The sequence below is a fragment of the Amblyomma mixtum genome, chromosome 6, assembly GCF_055824585.1.
Source record: "Amblyomma mixtum isolate Tamu chromosome 6, ASM5582458v1, whole genome shotgun sequence".
Lineage (NCBI taxonomy): Eukaryota > Metazoa > Arthropoda > Arachnida > Ixodida > Ixodidae > Amblyomma > Amblyomma mixtum.
In genome coordinates this window covers 143,707,230-143,724,764 of record NC_143017.1, presented here as the reverse complement: position 1 = coordinate 143,724,764, position 17,535 = coordinate 143,707,230, and the positions used below count along the sequence as shown (strand labels likewise).

At 45.9% G+C, this 17,535-nt stretch overlaps 1 pseudogene; it reads left to right on the top strand.

Moving 5' to 3' along the window:
- The first annotated feature begins 8,545 nt into the window (after positions 1-8,545).
- Positions 8,546-16,805, top strand: LOC149340656 (purine nucleoside phosphorylase-like; annotated as a pseudogene).
- The last annotated feature ends 730 nt before the right edge of the window (positions 16,806-17,535 follow it).

Sequence of the window (17,535 nt, the reverse complement as noted above, 5' to 3'; positions counted from 1 at the left end):
CAGAGTGTGAAAATAGTAGCTGATTAAAAGTCGCTTGTAATTTTTTGTTATGTGTAGCCTCGTTATCATGCACAGCAGAACCACGCAACCTTTATGAAAGCACTTTCACTACAGGTCGGCTTGAAGAGAAATCAAAGTTCACAATACGAGAATAGAGTTGGTTGGCACTTGGTACCACCGTCGTTTACGCCTTCGATTTAACAGAGAAGTAAGCCTGATGTCGTGGGCCAACTCCGAATCACTCAAGAGCCAAAACATTACAAAATGATGCGCACATTTTCGTGGGGTTTTTTCATGCACCCGGTGATCGCAATTTTAATATCTATCGGAATTATTCTTCGCTCTCTCCATTAGTAGCAACAGAACATGTCTGGTTCTTTTCCCCTTTTCCCGTTTCCTTCCTATATTCTCATCCTGCTTCCGCTGTGGAAGCCAACTTGGGTCATTAACACTCGCAGGATCAGCGGCTATGATGTGCTCCTGGGGCTAGCAGCGCTGAATTAAGGGGGGGGGGGGGGGGGGTCTAAGGGGGCGGCAGCCAAGGGCCTCACCTCGGACAGCAGGAGAGGGGGCCCATTTATTCTAACTTGCTAAGTATATGGAACCGCGGGCAATGGAACGTTTAGCGGCACGCATGAAGCGAGAAAACCAGAACGAGGAGATGGGCCCCCACCTTATGTAGCTTCGTTTAGCCTAATGAGTTTGGGAGAGCTTGTCGAGCTGCAAAAACAGGAATCCCCAGCCACCCAGAGGGTGCCCCCTTTCTTACGAAGCGATATATGCGTTTGTGTACGGATTGCGTAAAGGTTTTCGTGGTTTTCTGTCAGTGCCCCCGTCCAGTGGCGTCAGAAGGTGTAGTGTGTTTGAGAATCCTGGCGGCGGCACAACAGGCGGGACTCCTGCCTCGCCACCAAGCATTCTGCTGGGACTGCTTTCATAATCCGCTAAAAATCCACCAATTTTTAAAACCACACATATATCCGATCGATGTGAAAAATACTTGCTTTGCGCCCTCTGCATGGCTTACAAATACAAGGAAATGCAGCGCGTTTAGCGTCACAAGTAAGATTAAAGCAGGGTAGGCAAAAACGAAACCAGAATGCGCAGCGGAATTTGCAGCCGCGTCTACTTGTGTCAGTATCATATACAGACTGTGAAGAAAATAAACGCGCGCAGCAGAAGGCTTCTCTCAGCCACACGGGTGGATTGCTCGAGTTCGAATTTCGCACAAATACGACATTTGGCCGTGACAATTGTACAACTTCGCGTTTTCTTCTTTAGCTTTACCAAACTGAAAAAACAAACCAGGCTGTGCTAGCTTCGTGAAACTCCCACACTTTCACATTGTGCTCCGGCGGCCACTCTGTAAGCGAAACACTCGTTTATGGGTTTATGTTTAGGTTTATGGGCTTTAACGTCCCAAATCAAGTCCGGCTATGCGGGACGCCTTAGTGAAGGACTCCGGATAATTTCGACCACTTCGAGTCCTTTACAGTGCACTGATATCGCATAGTGCACGGGCATCTAGCATTTCGCCTCCAGCGAAATGTGGCCGCCGCGGCCGGGGCAATTTATTTTGTTCGTTCTTTTTTCTTGGGATTGGTTTTTTAGAGCCAGGTGAAATTTAATTCTTGAGGAAATAAAAGGCGCAGTAACTGCCTCACTTCTAGGTGGACATTCAACCGTGTCTTGAGGGGAGGGAGGAAGGTGTGAATGAAAGGAGAGAAAGAGATGCCGTTGGTTTATTGGTTTATGGGGTTTAACGTCCCAAAGCAACTCAGGCTATGAGGGACGCCATAGTGAAGGGCTCCGGAAATTTTGACCCCCTGGTGTTCTTTAACGTGCACTGACATCACGCAGCACAGAGGCCTCCAGAATTTCGCCTCCATCGAAATTCTATCGCCGTGGTCGGAATCGAACCCGCATCTTTCGGGAAAGCAGCCGAGCACCATAACACCACTGATCCACCGCGGCAGCAAAAAAAAAAAAAAAAGCAGGTGCCGTTGTGGAGCGCTCACGAATAATTTCGACCACCTAGGGATCTTTAACATGCTCTGAAATCGCAGAGCACACAAGCTCCTTTATGCACTTCGCCTCCATCAAAATGCGGCCGCCGTGCGCCTATGTTTGAACCCGGTTACTCGGCGGAGCACCGAGCACGCTCACCACTGATCCAGCACTTAAATTCGACGTAATTTTTAATTAGGTCGAATTACAATGAAGCATGGGATATATTCCAATAGTGTAGCATGGGGCAGGAAATCAGTGGAAGGAAAGAGAGAGGGGGCCTACAATCGCATTAGCCCAGGGCCCCTATTTTTCTTAATCCGGCCCTGGGCGCCAGGTGTGACCATCTGAGTCTAATGATTTCCGTTTGCGCCAGCAGCAACGTTTCGCTTCCATTTCATCATCGAACTTCGTCCCAAACTTGCGTGAGTAAATAGAGCTACTGGCAGACATAGGGAACCGATGTCATGGTGCGAAGCTTTGCGTCGCTCTGCGCGCACGTTTCGTTAGACGACTAATGCATTATTCGACTCTCTATCGCGTTCAGTCACAATCTGGTTACTGTCATCAAATTATTTCTTTAGTACTATGATGTCTTTACAAATGTTTAGGTCTATCACCGAAGTGATATAAAAACGAGACCTCGATACAAACGACACACCCTATCTTCTTCTTCTCGGCCTAAAATATTAGGCACTAAAGTAAAAGCTTTCACAAGTTTAATGTACTCTGCATTGTGCCTGACTACATGTATACTGCTAATACGTTCCTGCTGTCAGACATCCGTCGGAAATCCGAAACCTTCCCGCATGCCTTTTCTGTTAGCATGGGCTTCTTACGGCAACGGCCAACTCGACCGGATAACAAAACAAGGTAGTTTCCGATTACTTTTTGCTTAATCTGTGCGCCATTCTTCGTGTCTTTCGTCGGGTACTGTTTCCCGCGGCTCACGCACAAATTAGCGAAGATTGGTCCCCTTCTTTTTTCTTCTTAGGGCGCAGCTCTTATCTGCTAATTATCCTCCGAGCGCCGTTAATCTGCCACTGCCACTAATTGCCTTCTTTCGCGTTATGCCGTCACATCCGATTCTGTTCCCAATGGGGCGCGGCTCGCTTGCGGAGTGATACTGCGTTCCCAGCACATTACCAAGGATGCCGGTAAATCATACCCAACTGCAAAATTGCATCATTTTTAGACAACGTGCTTCCTTTTTCTGTTCATCCTTCTTTTAGACTTCCTGCTTTGATCATCTCTTAATTCTTTTCAGTCGGCACATTTTCGTCTGTTCTAATAAAAATGCAATGATATCACTAGAAGACACCTGCGAAAGGTTGCAAATATGCTTGAGTACTCCAGCTGACGCGTAGCATATTTTAAAAACCGATTGACCTTTTTTTTTTTCTCCTGCGCACATAACTTACTTCAAAACGTTCAAAGATTGAGCATAGAGAACTACGGGCTTGTTTCTACTGAGCTCTGGGTTTTTAATGAGTGATTGTTTGTTATTGTCTCTTGTCTGCCAACCCGGTTGTAGCCCCAGCATATAACTGCAGGGGTAATTTCTCACGCCGTCATTTTGGCTCCTAAGCAATAAAAAAATCGAGAAGATTAGCGCTTGCTTATTACAAACAGACAAGTGTGGCGCTTCGTTCACTGCAAGCAAATGCTGCCTGGGAAAATATCGCTTCACGTATCATACTGCAGCAAGGGTTTTTCATCGGGGTATTCATGCCACCGCTCCATATACTCTCTCAAAGGAATCGTCGTTGTACCGATTTTCATTGACTAGTTAAGAAGCCTCCTCAATCAACGTAACCAAAACCAGCTTTTGTTGTGTAGACCTTTCCCGCCCAAAATATGTCATCCGCCGTCGTAAGTTCTCTTTTTTCGTAAAATATCGAAGTGCCCTGTTTTATTTCGAGCTTATAATTTTTTCCGGACTCGATGGTAATGAACATGACCTTTCGGAACACTATCCCCCTAACTCAGCTTGCAATACCATAAATATTCATGTCTCCTCCGTTTTCGCTCAATATCTAAGTGGCCTGTTGTAATATCAGCTTTATCGTATTTCGTGGAGTGCATCGTAGAGAACATGACCTTTCGGAACGACATTCTCTTAACTGAGGTCGTAATACTCAGACTATCTACGGACGTAAAAAATAAGACGATTACTAAAACTTCGCTGTTGTGAGTTGGCATATTGACGAAACACGCAGAAATCGGTTTCTCGTTGTTCTGAACTCATCAATTCTTGGTTTCCTTTACTTAGAGCTTTTTTTTTTTCTGAGAATGCGAATATTCACGCATTCGCACAAAAGCCTACATGTTAAACGTTCGTCGAATTTTTCGCAGTAGTTTTGAAATCAACGTGCTTTTCGCTAGGTGCATTATATATATAAACCCGGTAACCGTGCTCCACGAGCCTGTGGTCTCCACCTACGTCAGTAAAGCCGACAATCTTTGCAGTTTTTCTCGATCTCGGAGTGAAGCAACTCTCGTGAAAGCCGGGGTTAACAGAAACTTCCGGATGAAGAAGTTTCTACGAGACCGGTCCCAAATAGCCTACTGTGCATTGGGAAGATGCTGGTTAAACAAAATAACGGAAGAAGACATATGCCCACGTTCGGACCAGGTGCACCGCCCTCGGCTTCCTGCTTGCAGTACGTGCGACTTGATATATGCTGCAGTGCCTCGCGACAAGGGCTGAAGAATGACCTCGATGCTTGGCTCCTATGTCAAGCGGTGGTATGTGCTTGTAGAAATATAAAAAACGCTCTAAAGAACTAAAAGAACAGCATTACGTTATTCGTAACACCCGGAAGTTTCGCAGATTAGGTTGCTGTTTTCTGCGTAGACTTCTGCGTCGACTTCAGAGACGTAATATATTAGAGTGCGTCGTTATTAAACCGTCTGCTGAATTCTCCAGCAAAAAAAATTATTTGTATCTCGTGAGCTAGGTGGAAATGTACAGCACAAATACAGACGAGGACGTAAGGAAGACACATAGCGCACACTTCCTTGTGTCCTCATCGGTATTTGCGCTGTACATTTCCATCATGAATCACCAACATGCACAGACTGCCACCTCCGTAAACTGGGAGGGCATCAAAGAGTTCTCTAGAGCAGACAGCAGTGCCATACGAAAAACCGTTCGGAAAGCGTCCATAAAATTAGTTTTCGGAACAGTAAGGATACCGTTAGCAAGGAAGTTCATTTATGTAGCGAGACTCAACTTGGGCAAAATTGGATAAGTTTTCAATTCCCGATGCAATTACTCTGACGTGAGCATTTTTATGCAAGAAAATCCTGGAAAGACCCTTGAAACGACTTGGAGAAATTGACGGAATTGTTTTCCAATATATAGAACCTGACTAGTTTATTTCGTGTGTAGTCAAGGAACTTTTCACGAGTGCCGACTTCCCAGCGTGTGGAGATTGTTTAGATGAGTAAGTTTTCTACTTCCACTGATTTAATGTTTTTGTTAAACACAGGGTATCTTTTCGCAGAGTGTTGCTAATTCGTGTCTTTATTTACGCACACTTCTATCCTCCTACCGGTTCACAGTGTAGGATCATGCACTTAAAAATGCTGTATTGATAATGAACGCGTGTCGAACAGCAAACGAAAAAATGCTTCAGGTTTAACTATTCGAAGCCTAGTTATGCAAAGTGAAAGCGGGCGATATCCGCAGGGTGGTCAGGTGTCGCTTCCTGACGACGTACCAAGGTCCTCTGCGTAACTTTCTGAGAAGGCGCAGCTTCACTTCGATCCATGGCAAAGCACGCGCAACCTATGCGTTGTTGTGACTGAGAGAAGGATGAAAAGGAAATTGCATGGGCCTGCTACTGGCTCTAGACAAGCCACCACCGCTGACACGTGCAGATAGAGGAGAGAGATCAGCGCAAAAAGAAAAAGGCAAGAAAAGACGCGCGTCGCAGCAACAACTACGTCCGCCGGAGCGGACGCTGCTGAAAAAATCAGATATGCGGCCGAAGCCGCGCTCGCCGAAGCGAGGACAGATACTGTTGTTGTTGTTGTTGTTGTTGTGACTGAGAGAAGGATGAAAAGGAAATTGCACGGGCCTGCTACTGGCTCGAGCAAAGCCACCACCGCTGCCACGTGCAGATAGAGGAGAGTTAAAAGATCGGAGGAAAGAGAGAGAGGAAAGGAAAGACGCGCGTCGCAGCAACAACTGCGTCCGCCGGAGCGGACGCTGCTCAAAAAACAGATAAGCGGCCGAAGCCGCGCTCGCCGAAGCGAGAACAGATACCCGCTCTCGCCGAAGCGAGAATTTTCAGATACTATGCGCACCGCTCGCAGATACTATGCGAGCGGTGCGCTCCTTTTTATACCGCGGCCATGCGCGCGACCAGTCACGTGGTCTGACAGCGGGAGAACGCATGCGCGGCGGCTCCAGCTGCGGCGGCGGAGAGAGCGTGCGCCATATTTCTTTCTTTCCGCCTTTTTGGCCGAAATTTTGCCTTTGCCTTGCCTCCGTTTCCATTCACCCGGACCCTTTTCATCACTATCCTTTTACTCGCTCTTCCCCAAGCACGGCGCAACGGCGGTGATGCCCTCTTGAGAGGAGACAGTTGAACGCGCCGTGTTCCCATTTTCAATTCATAATCACCGAGAGAGAGCGTGCGCGCTGGAGGCGGAACCACCACAGCATGTGAAATGGCTAGTCATATGGTTGAGCCAGCGCAGCTCCGGAGTGGCTGAAGGCCGCAAAAGGTCAAAGCGACGGGGTCGGCGAATCTCGCCGAACATGGCGTAGTAAAGCTTTCGCTCTAAAACTTTAATCTGGCAATGACCACAAATAGCGTGCGTACCAGCTTCAATATTGTTGGTGCTTGATAGCAAGCCCAGGAAACCGACGAAAAGACAGCCCATAAAACACGGCATCCGTAATTAATGTAACCCTATGCCGTTTATTTAATAAAAGGGTAGGTGTGCGTGTATGTGCATGTGTGTGCATGGTATAGCGTACATTCGTTGGTGCGTGCAGTCTGAGCTAAACTCAGCAGAGTTGACCTGATTATTCTGTAATTTTGTGCGTCTTGGTCTCTTGCTCTTGGGCTATGTCCCGCTTTGGCACTATGCGTTCATGCCAGTTTGCATTTTTTGCGGTTATTGCGCTTTTACGCCGTTATTTGTGACCCGTATTTTACAGAACAGTGTTTTCTACAAGCTCTATGAGCTGTCCTCCCGACTCTGCTTTTATGGCAATGGAAGATGCCGCCTTCAGATTGTAAACTGAATGAAAGGCCTAGCAGCCTTCTGAGAATTCATACTTCCCTTGGCGCAATCCTTTCAACCTTCGAAGAGGTCACGCTTTTAGGGAAGAGCGTACACACTTCCTCCATAAAAAAATCCGGCAAATCCATTTTGCGCCACGGCCAAAGCATTACGGCTGAGATGAAAACGTTATCCAAGAGGCAATACTGGCGAAGCGAAGCTGAAGACAGCGCGCCAGACATAAGCATTTTTTTTCTAAACCTGAGGCTTTCAAAGACTGCAGTTGTATTAGAGTAAATAGATGCCAGTGTAACTCCGCAGTGTATTTAGCAAACTACTGAAAATCAGCCAGAAAACTCTTCATTCTAAGTTCATGTGCAAAAGATATTATTTTTGCATCCTTCTGTCTCTCACTCCTCGAGCATTTCTCAGGACGCCACAATAAAATTTCATTAGATGCGTGCATTTAACAGCCTCACTGTCTATCCCAGAAGCCCAGAGAATAACCCTCTCAAGGCTTGTAAGCTTACGAGACGCCATAAAGGGTGTTTATTTCGTACGTTGAGCCGGCTTCATATCGATTTTTAAAGCTGCGCTACAGCAGTTATCTTCAGACACTCACTACTTGTTTATTCCTCGAAAGGAGACAGCCTATTCAGGACGTTAACGATATCCCTCTCCTTTATGAGATGAGGATATTATGGCGATAGTAGGTGTCCACTATTTGAGTGCAGAACTTGCAACGCCTTGCACAAGACATGCTGATGAAAACAGGCATTGCTTTCACGGGTTTGAAATATCTAACCAGCGCCATAAATTTGCGTGCTGGGCTGTTCTTGATTTAAAATTTCTTTATTCAGTCTTACTGAAGGCTCCTTGATGCCTGTTGGCTCATTAGAAAAAAAGTTTTACTTGCTCCTGTTTCCACAGCTTGAAGTAATTTATGACGTTCAACGCGTTCTGCTTTGGCAATTAGGTAAAGATTCAAGCCTTTTAGAATGGACAGTGTCGTATTACCCTACGATCTATTGTGCACGGTGGGGTACGTAGTGCAAATATTTTGCTCTCACCTCGGATGAACTCCTGTAAACCCTTTTCGTGCAGATATCTTCTCTTCTGCAGTAATTTTAAAGCACATTTTCCCAAGTCTCCTGTCTCTTTCCATGTGCAGCAACTAGTGTGTATAGAAATTTCAAAAAAGCGAACGGCTGAGAGTCGATTTCGTTTCTATAGCAAGCAACCAAGAGCATCCTACTTAGTATGGATACGAAATAAAAAAATGTGGGCATAAAAAACCATGGTGATCCACATAAGTGAGCTTAACTTTATAAAGAAATGGACGAACATCCTGCGCGCTGACAAGTAAAATCACAAATCTAGCGATCTGGTTTCGAAGCTTTCAGACAATAACCTTTGTAATGGGCAGTAAATGAGGACGAACGACACAATAAACACTGCTCTTTCAATGAAAGGTTTGGGGAAGTATAAGTCAGTGGGTGGCGCGTTGGTGGAAAGTTGCTGGAATGCTGCGCAGTGTAAGTGTACGTCGCAGAGTGCGAAAGTGAAAGAGAATCAAATTCTTCGCTATCTCGATGGGGTCACGCGTGGTAGGCGGAAAAAAAGCCATAAACGCAGCAGCACGTCACTGACAGAACTTTCGAAATAAAGCAAGCAGTCATAAAATGCGCACCTTTCTGTTTATTTCAAACCAAGTCAGTGCCATTTGATTGCGCACCACGACTCGTCGTATCACTAAAACTAAGCTGGTGAGAGCGGTCCAGAGGGAAAAAGCAAGAGATCATTATCTGCATAAAAGAGGTAGGGGTCCTTTACTCACACGAAAAATCACAGAAAAATTGCTTAGCTCGAAATTACTTCTTGAACTATTCTAGTTTTTCGAAAAAAAATTCAGCAATATTCAGTTTTTAAGGTGCCTGTTTAGTCACTTGAATTTCCACCATTTTCACTGCTTTGCAAGTAAATATACAGCATATACCGTTTTTAATGTCGATAATTTTTGTTGACGGCATTGCCATTCCATTAAAAGATTTTTCATTTGGCCGACAGACAGTTTGCAGGGATGAAAAAGAAATTTGCCTTTGATAATTTGCCTCGATTTTACGAGTCTCGTCTATAGCGAAACTTCGGTCCTTACTCCTTCATCTCAGCCAGCTGGATCCCTCATTTTCTTTTGTGAGTTCCTTTCCCTGTTGTAACGTTTTGGAGCTATTCATTCCAGTTGATTATGTGAATTATATTTCATTGTCTAGCAAGTCCTACTAGTAGAAACACGCGCAGGAAGGAATCAACGAATGAAAATTTCACTCCAGCTGTAGAATCTACAAGTTTGTAATTCTCGGGTATTGCCGTTAACATTTATGTAATTTGACCCGAACGAACGCCTCCATGATGATGGCTCACTGCGGAGGCTGAGATCGAGCGTGAATTGGGGGCAAAAACAAATTTAGTGTGGAAGCTTTTGCACCATCATTTCATTTCTAACGATCAAACTGCAGCAACTACAATACAATGCGTGCATAAACACTAAAACGTCTGACACAAGCGGCTGGTCATGAACGTTGGAATGAGCAGCATGCTGCACTATTGTGACAAACCGGAACCCGTTGCTTTTTCCACTGACATCTAAAAAGCAAAACTCCTCTCAGTACAACTGGCCTCGATTTCTGTCCCAAAAAATAAAAGAACCCCAGGAGAATGCAAGAATTGTTAAATCTTAAGCTGTAGTGAGAAATCGTAAAGCTGGTATAAGTGACGTAAGCATTGAAAGTTACAAAATGAAAGTGCCGCGCTACCTTCATTCATCATCTTTAGTACAGCTGCGTTCAGAAACGCCACAGGATCGGTGGTAAACAGAGTAGAGACATCAGCGTTTCTAATTTCCTATTCCCTTTTTGCACATTTAAGCTTTCTAAGCCCGGGTCGCACCGACAAATCTACTCTGCAGCCCAAAGAGGAAGCGGCCGCCAGTTGGGAGAGGAGGAAACTTCGTTAGTACACTTCGCCGCTGCTAGGAGCGCTAGCATCACCTTCATTGGCAAGCCGGAACCACGCCCACACCTGCGATTGTCTGCGCCGGTGGGAGATCTGGAAAGGAGAGTGCGCGGCTGAGCTAATCCGCTGTGCAGAAAAGTAGATCTTGGACAGGGCCGGTTGATAAGCTTTGCATCAAGCGGCTGTGTCATAGATGTGGTGCGCGTTGCTCGGGACAGAGGGAAACTCAGGCGCCCTTCGAAGGTGATCAGCCCGCAGTCTGCTTTTAAAGAGATAGTGATGAGGAAAACTCCCAAGGGAATATCCACGCAGGGGTCGGCTTGCTTTTTTCATCCTGTGTTGCAGCGGTCGGTCGCAGGTGTTTAGCAGTCAGTTTGCCATGTAATATGTACTTGTAGTGAAAACGCTGCGCTGCAGCGATAATCCGGCTTCTGAATCGCGCAGCACCACGAGCTGATACGTCTAAGCTTCGAGTCCGTGAAGTGTACTGAGAACGCGATGAAACAAAAGACCGCAAGCGGAGGAAGACGGGGTATGCGAGTGATTGTAGCGTGCCCAAAATGCTCTTGTAAGACACCCAGTCTGTGAAACCGTTCTTTTTTTTTAATAATGAATTGACGATGATGAAAAAAATTGTGCAACTGCGGTCCCCAAAAGCCTCAAAACAGAATAAGTTTGGGCGTTAGTGGTTTATACTCACACAAAATAAAGAGCGCGCAAAAAGACAGGGTGACCGAAAAGACACGGGGAAGCGCTGCTCCGTGTCTTCTCGTTGGTCCTGTCTTTTTTTGTGCACTATTATTTCTTTGTCAGTTATTTTTAAGCCCAAAGTATCAGTCCTAAGTAAAAGTACCAGAGGAAGAAAGTGAGCTGTGGCTTTCTTGAGTAGATAGGAAATTATCCAGTTTTTTCTTGGAAATATTGCAAGGGATATTGAAACGTGGATCATCCAGCGCGATCCAGATAGAAATCTTAAAACTAAAAAGCGGCACACAACAAACTCAATACTGCAAAAAAAAAGCGAGGAAGAGCAAGTCCGACCGACCAGCCGAAACACATTTCTATTTGTGCATTCAAGCGCTTCTATGAGGGGCGTAAACAATGTTTCAGGCGCTGCAGCGCTTCCCAAGAGATCTAGGTATTTTGAAGGTGGCGCGTAGATTCGTAGTTGAAGCATAAAGTTGTTTACTTAAAAAGTCTCATTGCCTAATTTGCATACATCGTAGGTTCCTTTGATGCCCTTGTGTTCATCTGTCGGCTTATTATCGGAACTCCTATTGGCAGTCAAATATAACAGAGGTCTTGAAGGAAATTACGATGGCTTTTTGGCTTTTTGTATGTGTCCACCCAACATCACAATGTTAAAACAAAAAGTTTTATTGATTGATTGATTGATTGATTGATTGATTGATTGACTGATTACGCGGTGCATCCACTTGGATAAGCAAGTCAGGACTAATATTGGCCTGTGATCACTTAGACTGTTGCTATCCCTCTTTTCGATTACCGCCAGCCTACCAAGTTTCATGACCGCAGGAAAGCTGCCGGTATATAGCACAGTGTTATATACCAGGTGTCTGAGCTAAATGTAACCAAGGTTCTGCTCAGAGTCGTTTGTCCTAGTCTGCAGTATTTTTATGCGAAGCATATTACTAGAGCTGCACGACAGCCCGTCGAGCGCGGCGGTGGAGCTACCATTGACCTTTAGCGTGACCACGTGACAACACGTGACAACATGACGTCACAGCAGAGGAGAGATGGGCTGCCGGCTCGCGCGGTCGGCCGCGGCGGTGGAGGCTCCACATCAGAGGCGCGGCGGCTGACCACGGGACAATATGACGTCACAGCAGAGGAGAGATGGGCTGCCGGCTCGCGCGGTCGGCCGCGGCGGTGGAGGCTCCACATCAGAGGCGCTGCAGCTGACCACGTGACGCTACAGCAGCGGTATAAAGCTGAGCTTGCCTCGCTCTCCGGGCACTTACGAGGCGGCCAGGTGTTGGGATGCCGCCTAGAAGCAGGGCTGATTTGAACGAGAAGCGAAAGCTTCAGCGTGCCACAGAGACCGATGAAGAGCGGGATGAACGTCAACCAAGGAAAGCCATGTATTACCAAGCCTAGCCATCAATATGCTTCGCATATGACTAGGCTTAACCTTAGCTAAGCCTCAGCCATTTTTTTCGTTATTCAAGGGTAGTTGTTTGTACAGCCCAATTAGCTTTCTCTAACTATTAAATTGAAAAAAAAAAGTGAATACTCGCATCCCAGTTTCCCGCGTCTGTAGTCTTAAGGGGATCAAGGTAATGCTCAAGACGGCAGTTTTCAATGGGCATCTCATTTCTCGCATATTCCGCATAATGCAACTAGCTAATGCTAATCACAGCTTGTCTTCTTTTACGTTTCTTCGAATCGGTAACAAAATGGCCGTGACGCTAACGCGTGTCTATAGGCAAATGTGCGCCACGTGTATGAAGAGTCACCATCAGTGCGTTTGTAGTCTTAATGAATAACACGAGATTTACAACATTCGCTCTGCCAGCACCATTAAAGCGCCACCAGGACTGCTTTTTTTCTTCTGACATCTGTTTTTGCAGCATACCAATCACTGCAGGAGTCAGGATCGTAGAACACTCACGAAAAACTATGAGGAGCGTTCGGTGGATGGAGTCATAAAACAAAGTAGAGATCGTACCTTGAGCCAGACTCTAAAGGGCAGTGCCTTGTTATCGGCTGTGTTTGGCAGAGAAAGGATTGCCATATCAATTACTTGAGCCACGTAGTCGTAGGTAAAAAAGAAAAATAGCTGAAATCTGCAACTGCTACTTGCTGAACTTGGCGGCACGTGCGTGAGAACATAAGAGCGTGGATATAAAGCACAATAGAAAGTATCTGGTCATTTGGGTCTCGTCTTCTAACCAAAACCGTGCACGCAAATATTATTAAGATTGGAGATTAACAGAGGTGGGCGCTGTATAATAGCAAAAGCTCTAGGGATCCCAATAAATACTGCAAGGTGCTTCCAGAAAAGCCAGAACACAGAGCTAAAATGAGGGCACCATCCTGCTGTCGCTTTTTTCATCATCAGTCTTGAATAGAAAGCCTCGGTGATATAGGTCCGCGTGTCTTGGTTTTTTAGCGGCACTTGAATCGAAACAGTGAGCTACGAGCCCCTACATCTAGTTTCGGGTGAATAAAAGGTCACAAATAAAAGAGCGCGTATGACGCCCGCTATACCTATGGTGGCACTGGAAACGATTTCAAACAAGCTGCTGGGTATACCGCAATTTTCACATCAGATTTTTTTATTTTATCTGCACATTATCTTTTTCAAGCCACAGAGGATCCCAGATCGCGCCCGCAAACCACTCGTGCACTCTGAGAGACATAGCAGCCGCGCGGCCTACGCCTCTGGCTGAGTCACTTCTGGTTACTAGCGTAACCGGCACCAGGCTTCTGCCTCTGTCCGCTTCACCTCCGCTTCCGCATTCCACTTATGGCTTATTTAGTCAGGAGGCCCAAGTGTTGTGTGTGTGCGCGCGCGCGCGCGCGCACACACACACACACACACACACACACACACACACACACACACACACACACACACACACACACACACACACACACACACACACACACACACACACACACACACACACACACACACACACACACACACACACACACACACACACACACACACACACACACAGATATATATATATATATATAATATATCATCAGCCAGACTACACCGACTGCAGGGCAAAGGCCTCTCCCATATCTCTCCAATTAACCCTGTCCTTTGTCAGTTGCCGCCACTGTATCCCCGTAAACTTCTTAATCTCATCCGCCCACCTAACTTTCTGTGTCTGTTTAGCGCTATGTGGCAAGTTAACCATCACCACCACCTAACTTTCTGCCGTCCCCTGCTACGTTTGCTTTCTCTTGGAATCCACTCCGTTACCCTTAAGGACCAGCGGTTATCTTGCCGTCGCATTACATGCCCTGCCCAAGCCCATTTCTTCCTCTTGATTTCAACCAAGATGTCATTAACCCGCGTTTGTTCCCTCACCCACTCCGCCCTCTTCCGATCTCTTAACGTTACACCTATAATTTTCCTTTCCATAGCTCGCTGCGTTGTTCTTAAAGGGACACTGAGGAGAAATTGAAGTTGGCTTGTATCGACAGAATACCAGCTCCTGATTACAAAAACGCCACTCATACTGACAACAAAGCTCTTGTAACGTAGAAAAGAGCAAGAACCAAAATACAGGTATCGCCGCCACAGGCCAAACTCGCAAGGACAAGCGTGATGAGATCATAGAACAAAACAGTGCTAGAACGAATGGTTCTAGCAACACCAGGAACCGAGAAATCATGCATCACTGAGGCGCAGCCAACGCATGCGCAAATCTCCTTGACGTCGCCAGATGGCGCCACGTGCCCGGCTGCTACGCGCGCTCCTGAAGCATCGGGACAAATCAGTGCCTGTTTTCCGGCGGTAGGCGGGCTCCCGGTATTCCGCTAGCGGTAACGAGGTACACGGTATGCTAAAGGTGTCTATTTGCGAGAACTTCGTTGACGACTTCGAGAACGAGATCCATCGTAACGCTGGCAAAACGCCAGTGCAAACGTAATCGAAGCGACTGCAGCGACGGCCGCAATAGCCGATAGATGCCTTCAACGTGCGGCCGGCGGTAGCTTTCTTTTCGGCTGCTGCTAGGCCGCACTGCTGGCAGCCAGAAATCACGGAGTCTGCGTTACGTCATGTGCACGTCATGTTTCACGTCTCTTACTCCTCTGTCGTCATAGACGAATCCCAAGTTTGAATCAGAGCGGCGGGAAAAACTTTTTCAACTTCGAATCCAAATTTCTTAGAAATAAATGCATCTTTCGCTGCCGGCCAAGTGGCAACAAAGCCATGACATGCCGAACTATTGGATTTTACTATAAAAAAATATTAATAGTGCTCTCCTCAGTGTCCCTTTAACTTAAGCTGAACGCTCTTTGTTAGCCTCCACGTTTCTGCCCCATATATATATATATATATATATATATATATATATATATATATATATATATATATATATATATATATATATATATATATATGTATATATATGAAAGCAGCCAACAGCCTTCTCTTCCCCTTCTCTTGTTTGCTTGATATATATATATATATATATATATATATATATATATATATATATATATATATATATATATATATATATATATATATATATATATATATATATACATAAACGTAATTCGGTTGACACACGGTAGAAAAAACAACAACTTTATTCTAACGTTTCGACCAGGGTCTGGCCTTCGTCAGAGTATATATATACATATATATATATATATACATATATATATATATATATACAGAGAGAGAGAGAACTTTTGAATATGTCTGCACTGCCCGAACGCTTCACAGTAATCTGGAATTTTCCCGCGATGTTAGTAAGCCGCTGTCGAGAAGCAGTGCTTCTATACACCCAGTATTTACTCGCATAATGAATGAACTTTGTATCTGTAACTCCAGAAGAATTGGCAGGAAGGGGCGGGTAGGGGGAGGGGGGAAGGGCGTTTATGCGTTTATTGACCAAGGTGCCAGGACAGTCATCAGGGGTCATATTATCGAGGTGTATTTGTTTGTATTTGTTTGTGCAGATCGAAAGTACTGAAAGTTTTTTCTTGAGGAAGCCCGAGCATCGATAGACGGATGGAATCATTTGTGGTTTAGGCTTGAGTTCCCCTGGCGGACCCTATTGCAGCCAGCAAGCACTTTCAACGCAAAATCCATTACTTCCCGTCTATCCAGTTCCTGGCCAAAGTGGGAACTCATTTAACGAAAGCTCGGGGGAAAGATAGTTTATTGCACGGAGGGATACTTTCGCCCTTATGAGGGCTAAGCTCTACAGAAGTGTGCTTGGCGGTGAGGCTGATGAAGCTCCTTGGCGCGAAGATCCTTATTGTTACCAACAACACTGGCGATGCCAACCTGAACATCAAAGCTGGCGATATCATGATCATCCGGGACCACAAATTTCCCTAAACTCGGTGACGACAATTTTCTGAAGGGCCGAAATGATGAGAGTTGGGGCCCGAAGTTTCCGGCCATGAGCAGCGCTTATGACTGGAAGCTCTGGGAGCTGAACAATAAAATAACCAACCAAGAACTTAGAGTCGCCTTACCTGAGAGAAGACCTCTACTGAATGCTGTGTTGACCGGAACTTCGATTGCATAGCCGAGATTAGTATGCTTCGGGCGCTCGGCGTGAACGCTTGTGGTGTGAACACTGCACTCGTGGTCATCGTGCCCAGACATGTGACCTGAGCGTTTCAGGCTCTCTCTCAACAACAACGAAAGCAACAGCAACTACGACAGAAAGCAGGTGACTAACCACGCAGTGGTCCTTGGAACCGGTCACGATCAGAAGCCCAAGAAGAACATCGAGAAGCTCGCCAGGGTGCTCATTAAAGCGGACGGCGACCTCGCAGGCCGCTCTACACCTGGAATTCACTTAGATACGATATAGAGAGTACTTTACGGACGAGTGCTACTAGTAAGAGCATGGGACTTTTAAGGTAAGCCGGAGGCTAATGTGGAGGCGAAGATAAAGCATACTGATTCACTTCATTCGATATGCTTTACCTCGCACTTCGAAATAGCAGCAACGCTTGCATGAATCTTCTCGAGAGCTACTGAACCGGCGACGCTCCTCAGAAATTTTGTTCTTTCAGTAGAGACTCCGTAGCAGCTTCCATACCATAAAGTGTGAATCTGCTCCGCAACCAGCGCAGTTTTGTGGTGCTCCCAGCGTTTGAGAGGTACTGTCATGAAGAGGACCATGACGCAGCTACTGCCGCTCTGTTTGTTGTCTTATTATATGCACATGTCTTAATCTCCACTCTCGTCTTCACCAGGGTAACAATTCGGTTTACTCAGGCGCGTTTTAGACATGGTACAAGTGATGTAGCAACAGACGCACACCGGTGCCGACGAAAGAATGCCGTTTATTGTTGTACATGCGGCGCTCATCTAGCGTTCGGCGGCGCTCGTGCGCTCGTTCGTGTCAACACGATGACGCCACCATAGAAAAACATTGTTACGTAAGTATGTTTCTCTATGGTGACACCCCAACGAGCACTTTTTTTGTAGTTTACATTTCATACATTAAGATTTGTTAAGAAGCCAGGGGGCTAGTCTGCAGCGCGTGAATGTCTTGTTCTTTTTGTTCGCAGTCTTTTCAGTTTCTTCTTACTTAA